Below are 14,763 nucleotides of genomic sequence, written 5' to 3'. Positions count from 1 at the left end.
TATGCTTGATGATGTTGCTGAGTTCCCTTAACCTATTCTCATTTTTTAAATTATTTTTTTCTTTTTGCTGTTAAGACTGGTTGCTTTCTAATACTCTGTCCTTCAGTTAACTGATCTGTCCTTTTGATTCCTCTAGTCTATTTATTCTGCTGAGCATATTTTTTATTTCATTTATTGAGTTCTGCATCTCTGTTTCTTTGATATATTTTCTGTCTTTTTGTTGAAGGTCTCACTGAGGTCCTCCACATTTTTCTCTATCCCAGTAAGTATCTTTATGACATTAGTTTCAATCCTCTGTCAGGCATATTGCTTGTCTCCATTTCATTTAGCTATTTTGCTGGGATTTTGTCCTGTTCTTTTATTTGGGACATATTCCTCTATCTTATCATTTTGCCAAACTCTCTGTGTTTGTTTCTGTTTATTAGGAAAGTCAGCTATGTCTCCTAATCTTGAAACTAGTGGTGTTATGAAGAAGAGGTCCTTGAGTGTGCTGTAGTACCATGTGCCCTGTTCACCAGAATCTGGTGCTTCAGGGGTGTCTCCCATGTGTATTGTGTACACTCTGCTCTTGTGGTTGAGTCACATCTGCTCTCAGTGCAGTCAACTGTAATGACCCTCATTGCCTGTTGTGGACAGGGATTGGTCTTTGTGAGGCTAAGGGGCCAGTCTAAGACCACCTTGGCTTCGTAGTTTGGTCAAACCAGATTCCTGCTTTCAGCCCATTTGCCAGAAGGGGGCTTTCACTGTCCTGAGAGGCTTTTGTTGGTCAGTGGGGCTGATGGTCCGATCATATTTCTGCTTCAGCCTACTACAGGGGCTGCAGCTGAAGGAACATTATGTGTAATTATCTTCCACTCCGCCTAGGGGAACCTTGAAATTGATGCTGGTCACTGTTTTCAAGGGTGTTTGCAGTCTGAGACACATCAGGTGTGGCTTTGGGGGGACTCCTGTTGAGTGGGTGCGGCAGTCTGGATGGGGCAGATCCATAGGAGAATGCATGGGTGGGATGTATGATGTAAGAATGGTAGGTGGTGAGTTCTCACTAGGATTTCCACAAGTGTTGGGGTATCTAGGTTGGTCATGGGGGAAAGAGATGGACCTGCCAGCACATTTGTTTCTTGGAGAAGTCTTCTAAAGATCCTTGCCCCTCCAGGGCATACTCAGAGTAATACGTCTCCTTTTCAAACTGCTGCTCTATGCTGTCTTTCAGCTGGATTATTTCTTATGCGGGACCTTTAAGGGTGTGGGGACTCAGTTTCCTATCTTCTGCAAGCTCTCCTAGAGCCAAGGCCACTGATTTTTAAAGTTCCTGGTATTAAGCCCATTTGATTGTAAAAACTCATGGAATTCAGCCCCTCTGATTTTCAAAGCCAAATGCTATGAGGACTCATCTTACCAGTGCATGTCCCTTATATCTGGGGTGCCTGATAATGGGATATGTTCCTCTCTCTTCTCCATGCTTGTGGTAGCCCTCCCATGTGTGGTTAATCTCAGAGATTAGTTTGGTTCCCTGCCCTTCCTACCATTTTTGATTTGGCCTTCTTTCTATAATTAACTGTGGAAATTCTGTTCTGCTAGTCTTTGGCTTATTTTCTGAATTAGTTACACTGATACTGCTGCTATCTAGGTGTAGCCACATGACAAGTTGAGCTTAGGACCCTCTGAGTTTGTCTGCCATTACCCCCAACTGGCATTTTTTACTTTGGAATGAGTCAAATGATAAGAAGAGAGACTAAGGGCTATCTTTGATATTTTTCCAAGATACCTGGTCATTTTGTGATTAGGCTATTTGAATAGTTTGCTGAACCTTGACTCATCATGTTACCTAAAGCAACCTCCAATTTATTATAGGGAAGTAAAGTCACCTCTATAAGTCAAAGATTCTCATAAATTATTTTCATTTTAGACTAATGGTTTGTGAAGATTAGAATCTTTTAAGGAGTTGAATGTGTTGTTTTCTGTGTTTTGTGGGAAACTACAAGTTGTTTTTAAGCTTCAGCCATTTAGAGGAAATCAATTCTTTCTCTATCAAAATATCATTTAGGTCATCCTCTGACTGGATGTTTTGTGGGCATCAGTGAAGAACAGCATTATTTCCTTAAAAATTTTTTAAAAATATTTATTTATTTTTGAGAGAGAGAGACAGCCCCTCTCTCAAAAGGGGAAAGGAGGAGAGAGAGAGGGAGACACAGAATCCCAAGCAGGCTCCAGGCTCTTAACTTTAAGTGCAGAGCCTGATGAGGGGCTCAAACTCACAAACCATGAGATCATGACCTGAGGTTAAGTCAGACACTTAACTGACTGAGATACCCAGGCACCCCAGAACAGCATTATTTCTTTAAAAGTATTATGAATAATGAATTATTTCACACAATGGGTTATTTTCAAGTTTTTGAGGATATCATATCAAATAATATTCATATATAGTAACTATGACAATTACCATTTTTTGCATTATTTCATTCAACATAGCCATTCACTGTGATAAATGATGCACACACTTTAATTTAGCACTCTACAGAATTCCACAAGGAAAACGAGAAAATCAAGGCAAAGAAAGCTCAGTAAGTCACCAAGAGTAATACAACTGTCAAGTTGAAGAAGTCAGAATTCAAACCTACACCTGTTTGATCAACCCTGCATTTTTAATTTCTCCTCCGTGAAGTGGGGGTAACTGCTTTCCCAAAGTCATTGGTGTGTTAAACAAGCTGGTTTATTACAAGTGACAGAATCTGGCTAAAAATAGATTACATAAAGAAAAAAAAGAGAAAAAAATGTGTTGGAAGGGTATAGAGGGATGATCTATAAAAACTGCTTAAGAAACCACAGTTGTTTCAGAGATCATGGTTTGGAACCAGGGTCTGGAATAAGATAATATCCATTTCTCCTTCATTTCCTGTATGCAGATATTTTACACATACCATTTAAAACTTTTTTTAATGTTTATTTTTTGAGAGAGAGACAGTCAGAGTGTGAGTGGGGGAGGGCCAGAGAGAGAGGGAGACACAGAATCTGAAGCAGGCTCTAGGCTCTGAGCTGTCAGCACAGAGCCTGAAGTGAGGCTCCAACTCACAATCTGGGGGATCATGACCTGAGCCAACATCAGAAGCTTAGCTGACTGAGCCATTCAGGCGCCCCCATACCATTTTTTATCTTTGCAAAAATTCTCGGGATAAGCTCCTATTATTTCTTTTGACAGCCATTATAACTAAGACATAATAAGGGAATTGATTTGTCCAAGATTGGTGCCTGATTGGTCACAGAGGTAGAATTAGACCCCACCCCTTCAGTCTCTTAAACCATGTTCTGCTAATCTACATGTGTTTTAAAATGTCTAATTGTAGGGGCGCCTCAGTGGCTCAGTCAGTTGAGCATCCAACTTCAGTGCAGGTCATGATCTTGTGGTTTGTGAGTTTAAGCACCAGTTAAATCTCCGGTTCGCTGCTGTTAGCATAGAGCCTGCTTGGGCTCTGTCCCCCTCTCTCAGCCCCTCCCCGCTCATACTCTAAAATAAATAAGTATTAAATTATTTTATTTACTTAAGTATTAAGTGTTAAAAATAATTAAATAAAACGTCTAATTGTAGCAGTGTTTTTATAAGTGTTAAGGCTTTTTAAAATTTTAGCTATGCAGGCAGGCTAATGGAGATATTTATTCTTTGTAAAGAGAAAACCAATTTGATATTTGAAGTTTTCATATGCTTCAGATATTTTTATGAATATTGCCCAAATGAAACACAATTAAAATAGCCAGTCAACCAACATCTTATTTAAGGTATTTGGTGCTATACTATCACGTTAAATGAAAGGCTACCTTTACCTTTCATTAATTTCTTTTTAGAAACTTTCACTAAACTGCTTTTGTAACATGTGGCAGTTTTTGAATATAACATTATATTTGGAGCTGATGTACAATGGGGAAAAGTTTCTTTTGATAAAATTTGTTCAGTATTATTTTCTTAAACTTAACTTTCTGTTGACTTGATAAGAAAATAAAAGTGAAGCTATTGATTAGTTTCTATGATACTTAGAACAAAATTTATCTTTCGCTATGTGACTTAAAATGGACCGGTTTTCAAACTAGATGTCTTAGCCACAAGATGGTGTCCTAACATTAGCAACCAGTGGGTTTTTCTTATAAATAAAAGTGACTTCACTTGTCTAAAATGTTTTTCAAGTTGAAAATGCCAAGTGCCCATGCATAAAAATAATTACCCCTTAGTCTGTGCTCTTGTGCAAAATGTGCTTGGAAAAATGTATTGTTCAACTCAATTTGATTAACTTTCTTTATTGAAGATTTGTATTTATTTACATTAATGCTACACTAGAATACTCAGTTCATTAACTTCTAATTTAGCCAAAACAGAGAGGAAAACTGTTTTCCTTGCAAATCACAGTGTCTTCAAGTGACACAATGGTTGAGCTTTGTGTAATGCACAGTTTATTGTATGCCATGAGAAATACACATAAGAATTGAAGATTTTTTATCTTGTCTTTTTATGTCCATAATCATTTGGTTTTGAAATCAGAGATGGTAACATTCAGTTTATCTTGAAACTGACTTCTTAAAATTTGAATATGGTAGGTTTTGGATGTTGTTTTTTGAATTGAATTTTCTTATTAAATTTTTCTGCTTTCAAAAAACAACATTTATTCCAAGGATCCTGAAAAATTTCTGGTCCTAATAATTCTTAGTGGTTATCACAGACTTTTGAACACGTGCAAGAGGCTTCCTAATGTAAAATCCTGGGGGAAAAGAAATTGGATGCATTCTATTTCTTTTAATAGAGTCTGAATAAAAGAATTGTTTCAGATAAAACTGAGTACACTAAACCTCCGTTTTAACACTGGCTTGAAAGAAAGCTACATTTTCCCTGCAATGAAAGTGGAGTTTGTTTAATGTTTTTATTTTATTTTTGAAAGAGACAGAGCATGAGTGGGTGAGGGGCAGAGAGAGAGGGAGACACAGAATCTGAAGCAGGCTATCAGCACAGAGCCTGATGCAGGATCCGAACTCACAAACTGTGAGGTCATGACCTGAGCTGAAGTCGCATGCTTAACCAACTCAGCTACCCAGGTGCCCCGAAAGTGGAACTTCTGCTTTGAAAAGACGTTTTCCGTTTCTGTGTTATCTTTACATCTATGCAGCCATGAGTTATTAAAAAGAGTGTTTTGCAGAGCATTCTATATTTTTATCCTGAAAAAGAAAATTCATATAAAATCACTTAGCTATGTCAGAGGGCAAGAAACAAAAGTATCACAGTGATATATATTGTAATCACTTCATAAGTTATTCTCTACATGAATGGTACATATATGCATATAGAAATTTTGGAAATAAATCTGACAATATAAGAAAAAATATAGAGGCATCTGGGTGGCTCAGTTGGTTAAGTGTCTGACTTTGGCTCAGGTCACCATCTCATGATTTGTGGGTTTGAGCCCTACATTGGGCTCTGTGCTGACAGCTCAGAGCCAGCAGCCTGCTTCAGATTCTGAGTCTCCCTCTCTCTGTCCCTACACCCCCCTCTTTTTTTCCCTCTCTCAAAAATAAACATTAAAAAATTAAGTAAGAAAAAAGAAAAAAAAAACCATATATATGCTCTTGAACCTAGTGTTGGCTTTAAAACCTATTCTATGGAAATAAAAGTGCCAGTCTGTAAGGTTTTATACAGTATTCAATAATCTTTACTTCAGCATTATTCATGGAAACCAAAAATAACAAAATAATACTGTAACAAAGTAGAGACCTATCGAAAAATGGATGATTGAATACATTATAATATGTCTATATGGTGAAGTATCATTCAGCTGCTAAAGGAATGAACTATTGCTATGAAGCAATACAAATTGGAAATAAGAATTTATACTATGTATTGAAAGAGAAAATTAAGGGATTCATAATAATATCTCATAAAAAAACAACAGACACTAGCCATTCTGACAGGTGCAAGGTGATACTTATTGTGGTTTTAATTTGCATTTCCCTGATGATGAGTGATATTGAGCATCTTTTCATGTACCTGTTGGCATCTGGATGTCTTCTTTGGAAAGATGTCACTTAAGGTCCTCTGTCCATTTTTAAGACTATTTGTGTTTTTTGGTGTTGAGTTGTATGAGTTCTTTCTATATTTTGAATATTAGCCCTGACTGGATATATCGTTTGCAGACAGGGCATACAGTCAATAATACTGTAATAACTTTGTGGGTGACAGATAGTAACTACACTTACCGTGGTCAATATTTTTAATGTATATAAATGTCAAATCATTATGTGGTACACCTGAAACTATTATAATATTGTATATCCACTATACTTCAATTTTTTAATTAAAAAAGACAGAAAAAAATCTTATATATTTACAAGTGTACATATATATACATATATATGCCAAAACGTGTTTGTACATGATTAATTAGATGTGTAAGAAAGTGTGGAAGAAATCATGTTAGTTTATTTATATGAGATCCTTTTCAGAGGCTCTTCTAGTCAGGTTCCCTGGAGAGTACACTCTGAGATAGAGATGGGCATGCAGGAAGTCTATGTAGCAGTGCTTGGATCCTCCATGAAGGGGAAATGAAGGAAAGGTTAGGTTGGGGGTAGGGGATGGGGTGCTGGACCATGTTACAATCACAACAGCATCTCAGCAGATCGCAGGGGATCTCTGGAGCTGGGATGTTCCTTCATGGTCATTGCCAACTGGAGTAATGGGGCCTATTTGCCCTACCTTCTCTGTCTGTGTTCTCCCTTTCTCCCCTCTTCACTGACTAGTCGTCAGGTACGGACTGCCCCCAGTGAGGACGGTGAGGCTGTGGCTGTAGCGCTCGCTCTTACCTGAGGCTTCAGCCTCACAAAGGAGGATTCAGCTGTGAGCCATCAACTATCAACATCCTCTCGCTTTAGTCTTGAGGGAGGTAAGGAAATCTAGTTGGCACACCATAACATCCTCTAAGAATGGGATGACGAATAACATGGTTGAAATGGGGGAGGAGAGAGGAAGAGGTAGAATACAAGGAAAGAGAAAAATAATTTTAATAAAAGCGTTTAAACAAGTGGTAAATGTGCATCAGTATTGCAAGTGCTGTGGTAGTCACAATGCTATGAAACGTTCATAATGGTTTTCCTGGAAGAACCTTCCCACACCTTTCTTGATCCAACTTTGGGTCATCCTTACTATTCAATGCACCGTATTTTCTTTGACAACATTGAAAGGATAAAAGGCTCAGTAAAGGAGAATTGAGAAACAAGCTTAAATATTTAATTTTAGAAAGAGTGACTGATGAAGGGAGTTACATCATTCTGTACACTTACTGCAGTATTTTGGCTCTGGTAGAGACAGTCTAACTAAGGCGTTGTATTTGGAGGAACCTTTGTCTTGAGTAAACAGACAAGCATACTCATACTGTACTGTGCTTATTACAGTGAGGCTCAGAACCACTTTAGCTAGACAAGGCATACAGCATTGTAATCTGACTCATTTACTGAATAGCTATCATATGCTGGGCAGGTTATGAGGCCCTGGGGACTGGAAACTAAACACTTAGTGATTCAGAGCCTTGCAGGAGAGACAGCTGAAGCAAGGGACAGTCACAGAATGACAAAGGCTATGGTAAAGACAGAGTGCTGTGGGAGCTCCAAGGACAAACCAGAAGGCTGCAGGTTGATGATGTCAGGGCTTCTAGGAACAGGAAGCTTCTGCATCATGGGGTGGATGTTGGGGCAGGTGAATAATAACGAAGAAGATCTGAGTGCAATAAAGGTACATTCATAGTCCAGAATATTACAATGTCATTACTGTACTCGTAGTCCAAAATATTACAATGAAGACTGTAAGCTGTATGCACTGGGAAGAAGGTAAGACTGTTAGGAGATCATGCTGGAGACAGAAGCAAGGACAAGATCATTCAGACCTGACAGGCAACACAGGGCACAAAAAGGATGATTTGAAGAGAGTATAATAAAGCAACTATTTATAAAGATGTGGTGGGGGAGTGGGGCTAGGTTTGAACATTTCCACCTCAGGCCTAATGCAGTAAGAGTTAGAGGGGTTGTTAGAGCTCAGGGACAGAGAGGCTGAGTAGAGGGAGCTGCCTTCCTCATGGGGGGCCTAGTTTCTGAGGAGAGGTGCTGTGAATTGCAGTGACATTGAATGTAGGCAGCTGGTAGAACAGATGGCTTGATGGGCCTCATGGCAGATGGGTCCTTCTCAGTTTGAATGGAGAAAGGCAAGAAAAGCAGAGCATGGTTCTGGAAGGGCAAACAGATCTCTTCCCTGTGTGGGTGGCAGTTGCAGAATTGAAGAACAAGGAGCAAGAGTAAGTAGATGGTCAAGGGAAGGAAGTGATGTCCAAGCAAACAGAGCAGTGTGGCAAGATTCTGTGGCAGGAGGGTGAATCTAGAAACTAAAATAATGCCCACGCAGTGAGCATGGAGAGGGAAAAGAGGTGGATCTGGTGTTATAGAGGTGCCATGAGACAGACGATACAGGGAAATTTATGCCAAATTAAGTAATTTTGTCTTTATTACCAGGAGCATTGTAATATCATAGAAGAGTCTGATCATGCATGGCATCATCTGATTTAGTTTTATGGAAACCACTGTCTTACTGGAGAGCAGATTGGGTCAGGGTAGGAAGACAGTAACAGTGGTCTGGGCGAGCCCCCGTGGTGGCCTACACTTGGGTGCTTGTGTGGGAGAGGCAGAGGGTGGACACAGTCAAGAAATACTTAGGGCCTTGGTGATGGTTTAGACATGGAGGCCAAGATAAAAGGAGTTGTTAAGCATGATTATGAGGTTTCTGACCAGATCAGAAAAAACTTGGTGAAAAAATTCCCTTTTCCTTTCCCAGTAGTCCTTACTCTTGTTTGCATTCCCACCAGCTCTTCATTCAAGTCTTCATTTATTGTAATAACCATTTCTTCATTTATACTTGACCACTTTCCTTGTGTTACATGATGAACTCCTTTCCTTTTCTTACTTGCTAAATCATTATGTTTCACAGATTTTTACCCATGTGTTTCCTCCTCTTGGTTCATTCACAAAGGGTCTTACTTGTTCCTAACTTCCTCCTCTGGATGTACTCTGTGTGAGAATTAAAATGGGTGGAAGGTAGTGTGCTACCCACTAGAGGCTTGGTGTCATGAAATTTCCTTCAAGTCTGTGACCTTGAAATTACCCACTTATAGTTACCATGTATTTCCATCTTGCTTTTGTTATCTTCTTCATAAATACTGCCTGGTTATCAAAGATACATCTTTTGCCCTTTCAAGATTACTAATATAGAGTGTCTAGGCATTTCAAAACATAGTGCACAGAAGTAACACAGTTCATCCTAAAACTGTTAAGTTATTCCTCAAACACATTTTGTGTTTGTCTAAAAAGAAAATGTTTGAAACAAGTCTATCAAACATTTTTCTGTTTCAGCACTGGGTAGACTCTACTGGACTCATGTCAATAAAGGAGAAAATAAAGAATCTTCAATTATTTTGTGTGGATCCTGTTCAATTAGAGGAAAATTATTTTTCTCATATGACTATATGAACCCAATTATGTGTGTGTGTGGGGGAGGGAAATATTGACAACTAAGAAATTGAGCTTGGGTACTACTGAAATTTGTGACATTTTCACTGCCAATTAATGTGACTGAAAATGCATGTAATAATTAAGAATGTGACATCATTACATTCTATTAATGACTAAGATAGATTAATAAATCATTTATTCCTGTAAATTAAGCATTAAGTGCACATTTACTGGCAGAAAAGAAGTATATTTTATTTAAAACTTCAGATGAGGGATTCTGCATCCTTCCCTAGGAAAGCAAAATGAGAAAATGGAAATGCCCAGAACCTGAAATTAAAACCTTAGTGCCTGAGTCTGGCCAAACCACTGGCCAACAGTGTGAATTATGAGTCTCAGTTTCTTCATCATTGAGATGGACAAAGCACCAAAAGTATAGAGTTGTTGTGAGAAATAAATCAGCTAATGTTTGTAAAGACACTTTATAAATTATACACTCTGATGATAATATTACTTGTTATTGGATTTTACACAGGAACACTGTCTCTAATTCTGGTTTCCTTGCCTACACAATAAATTGATTCCTACATTACTACATAGAATAATTCAGAGATGCTTAGTTAGATGGAGGAAATGCTTGACAAAGAAAAAATCCATTTAGAATGATATTCTTTAATTTTTTAAGATGTTTTTATTTACTTTTGAGAGACAGAGACAGAGCGTGAATGGGGCAGGGCCAGAGAGAGGGAGTCACAGAATCTGAAACAGACTCCAGGCTCCAAGCTGTCAGCACAGAGCCCAATGTGGGGCTCAGACTCATGTGACCTGTGAGATCATGACCTGATATTTAGCTGACTGAGCCACCTAGAATGGTACTCTTAATAGAGAAATCAGTTTCCCATTTTAGTAAATATACAGATAATTCTTGTTTTGCATGGTTGTGCAAGGCTGTAAAATTGACCTTGAGAGTTGAAACCATGCAAAGTGATGATCTTAATAATCACTGGGAAAAATTATGATTGTATGATCTTTAACATTATGTTGTCAAAACATTAAACACTGTCTTACTGTTGGTTATAAATATAAAGGGAAATTTAAAAAATAGTAAGACCAACATTTAGTACACTATAATTTAAAACATTAGAAATGCTGAGAATGTTAAGTGTTTTATTTATTTGAAAAAAATATCACATGTGGTTTCATTAATGGGCCTTTTTTTCTAGTATAACTTAGCATATGGAACCACCATCTTTTTTAATGTCTTGAATTGCAACTCTCCTTTCAAAATTTTAATTGATTTCCAAAATTTCATCTTTTGCACTTTCAATGTTGTAAAATATCTCCAAGAGATATTTTAATTTTGTTTTTAATTTTTTAAGTGTTTTATTTATTATTGAGACATAGAGAAACAGAGAGAGAGGGATCCACAGAATCAGAATCAGGCTCTAGGCTCTGAGCTGTCAGCACAGAGCTCAACCTGGGCTTGAACCCATGAACTGCGAGATCATGGCCTGAGCCAAAGTCAGATGCCTAAAGAACTGAGCCACCCAGACACCCCTCCAAGAGTTATTTTAATGTGAAGTGGGTTTTTTTGTTTGTTTTTCCAGTGTCACTTCTCTGGCACATCTTCATTCCATCATAACCACCTATGGAGGTCTATAAATCTAAGCACATCCCACTTCACTTCCAGAAATATCGTGTCTTACTTTCTTGTTACGCTTTCATCCTCTGACCCATTCTCTCTTTGGATTGCACAATATTACTACATTACCTGGGTTTGTCACCGAGACACTGGTGGGCAGGCTACACAACTTTAAGCTTTGCCGTCTGAAGGTAAATTGGATAACAGATGCACAGTGGCCAATCACCAAGAGACTTGGAAAGAAGTGACACTATTGGTAACTGATAGTCATGGGCATCTGCTATTTATATAGTGATTTGTGGGCTAAGGGCTAAGGATCTGGCAACAAAGTGTGTTTTTGATGCAGTTTATTCAGAGTAAATATACCATGGTAACGGAAATTTGAACCATGTTACTGGGGACTGTTGTTATTTAACTAAACCGTAGTAACTGAAATTCATTCATCTTGGAACAATGTGAAGCAAAGAAACAATTTTGGGAAAGCATGAGGCTAGATAAAAGAGAAATATGAGTCCTTCTCCAACTTGTATGTGGATTATTTCTTAATTTAATGAGAGACTATATTATAGAGAAATGTAGCAAATGTGCAGTGCTTAGAAGTGAGGAAAATTAATAACAGCTCTTACTTATTCGCTATATTAAATTTGGGGTTTTTTAAAAAGGTGATATTTTCAAGTGGTTAAAATTCCAAGAGATATGGATGGCTGTACAATGGAAAGATCTTCGTAGAGACCCTATGTCAGCTTCTAGGGTCTTTTGAGTGGGAGCAACTGCCATTCCCCTTCCAGAGAGAGTCTCTGCATGTGTAAGCAAACATGTTCACAAACACAAATAATTTTCTCCCCTTTAAAACATCAGTTCTAAGCAACTAATATTTACTGAGCATTTGCTATATGCCAGACAATGTGCTGACCCTTATATGCATTGTCTTATTTATCCCCCAATAACCTCTGCAGTAGGCTGTCGTTACTGCAGAGGAAATTCTGACTCTTGGAGTTTCACTTCTTTTCCCCAAATCACGCTGCTGCTCTGTGGTGAAGCAGGTATTCTTACCCAGATATTCTGAATTCTCAAGCGCAGGGTCTTAGGCTCCGTGTATAGATCATGTAATAGGATTTTAGTAGTCTAACAGTCCTTTTATGGTCCTAGAAATTCTTGCTGCTAATTTAGCCTACGATAATATGGTGCTCAGGGGTGTTGAGAGAAACTAAAGTATTTCCAAAAGCATTAGCTCTCTCAGTCTCTCTCAAGAGATTGTTTGGCTACTATCTGCACTGGGAAATTGGCCGGGTTACTTGGAAGGAGCCCAAACCCCAGTGCGTGTCTACGATCTGTTCTCCTGAACTGCCAGCCAGCCTCAGTCCTTGGTGGGCAGTGGGATTCCATCTGATACTCAGCGTCTGTGTGCGTGTGTGAGAGTTTGTGCATGTGTGTGCACGTATCATAATTGTTCACTTATTCACTTAAAAACACTTATATCTATTAAAAGTCTTAATCATGCACAATAGAAATATAAAGCTTAGGAAAGGTAACAACATATGAGCAACAGCCTGTGTGCCTTTCTGATTTCATAAACCAAGTGCTACTTGACAGTCTTTCATAAGCAGAGACACTGCCGTTGATCAGTTCTCCTTAGCAGTCGTGCATGTTTTCTAGTCACCTGTTTCCTGAATGCAGCTCTCGGTGCCCTCTTGGAGAAAGCAGACAAAGAGTGTCTCATGCAGGAATCTGCGTTCTCCCTTCTCTCCACTACACATGCCTCTTACCGTCCGACGTTAACCTTACACGTGCTGAATGTTTTCTCTGCTGCCTTTTATCTGAGAGCGGAAAGTTTGAAGGAGAAGTTCAAAGTTTTAAAAAGTCAAATGAACTTTCTTGGCTTCAGGAAGTTTGGGTCAAAGTTTCAATAAGAGATGTACACACACATACACACACACACACACACACACATGCACACTTTGCCCTGGGATATCTTGGCCTGCAGACTAAGTCTTCTCCAAGGAAGCTTTACCCTTTCGAATTGAATTATACAAAATCTGATTAATAGCTGAACATGAAAGATAATCATTTTCAAGAGATTCTAGTGTTAGGGGAAATACGTTATCTTTCCTGCAGGTCTGAGAGCCTGGGATCTTGGCATCACTGGATGTTTGTGTTCAGGAGTAATAAAGTCCATCATGTCACTTAGGGGTCCGGAGTCTTATCTTTCTGTATACTACATTTTTGTCTTGAAATCTGGCCTTCACTTGGCTGAATTCCAGGAACTTGATTTGGGAAAGCTCCAGTCTTTGTTTTAAATATTACAAAAAGAGTAAAGATTATATCCATCTGTAAAATAACCTATATTTATTAGTTTTGCAATCATATCTGAGAAATTAGGTTAGTTAAAATATTTTGATATAGAGGCAGCTATGTCTCAGTTGATGATCTCATTTGCTACTTTATTTAAATAAAGTTTGAACTCATCCAATATAAGCTCCCTCGCTTTGCCCTCTTCTTTCTTCAAAGTCTCTTCCCTCCTGTATGATTCTGGTTTGAGAGGACGAATCCTACCAGCATGTACCTAGGCCCTTCTTCTTGTTCCCTGTTCTCCCCTGGACCCTCATTCTATCACTTGCTTCTCAAGTCTTTCCTTTGTTTCTAGCTCCTTTCCTCATTCTGACACACTCACAAGCACCCTCTACCATCTTATACCTTGAGTTACTTAGAAAACCTTGTCAAAAGAGCCTTCTGTATTCTCCACCTTGTTTCCCTTGAACCTGGTCTTCTGTTTCCACCTCCACCAAAGTCATTATTCCAAAATAACCACTCACTTACTGATGGCCCACCCTGATGGCCTTTCAACCTATAACTTCATTAAGCTCTGTGGCTTTTGATGGAAACTCTCTGGTCTCATGGCTTCCTAGATGAGTGAGGTTTTTTTTTTTCCTGTCTTGCTATTTTTATGTTCCTTTTCTGTATCCCATCAAGGATTCCTTATATGATCCCCCCTAATTATAGAGCTCCTCCAATTTCCCAAATTTCTATATTTGGACCCCTCTCTATCTCTCTTTACTCTCTTCTCTTCTTTGTTGCTACAGCCTTTTCACATTTTTCACTTACCATGTTCATAAGGACAACTTCCCAGTTTCCTTTTCTGATACTAATTTTTTGAAAGCTACAGATCAGTACTTCCAAATGGCTTCTGGACATCTTCACTCACTCATTCAAGCTCAGGGAGAAACAAGTATAAGATAAAACCTGCTCTAGAGTTTGGAGACAGAAATGAATGAAGCAAAGTCCCTGTCCTACAGATCTAGCATCCTAGTGACACAAGAAAGCATAAGCAAATACACATTGTGTCAGGTGGTGGTTAGTACCACGGAGAAAAACACATCAGATCAGAGGAGAGAGAATGATGGGCAATGTCGTGACTAATTTAGATTGAGTAAGCAGGAAAGTCTTTGTAAAATGCCCCTTGAACAGAAATCTGAAGGAATCTGAAGGAAGGAAGTATGTGAACCATGTTCATATCTAGGGGCCAAGTGTACAAAGAGGCAAATGTGGCTGGAGTATAGTGAGGAAAAAACGTTCTCTCTCTCTCTCTCTCTCTCTCTCTCTCT

This window comes from Suricata suricatta, chromosome 6 (genome assembly GCF_006229205.1).
Source record: "Suricata suricatta isolate VVHF042 chromosome 6, meerkat_22Aug2017_6uvM2_HiC, whole genome shotgun sequence".
NCBI classification, from domain to species: Eukaryota; Metazoa; Chordata; class Mammalia; order Carnivora; family Herpestidae; genus Suricata; species Suricata suricatta.
This window is presented reverse-complemented; position numbering follows the sequence as displayed.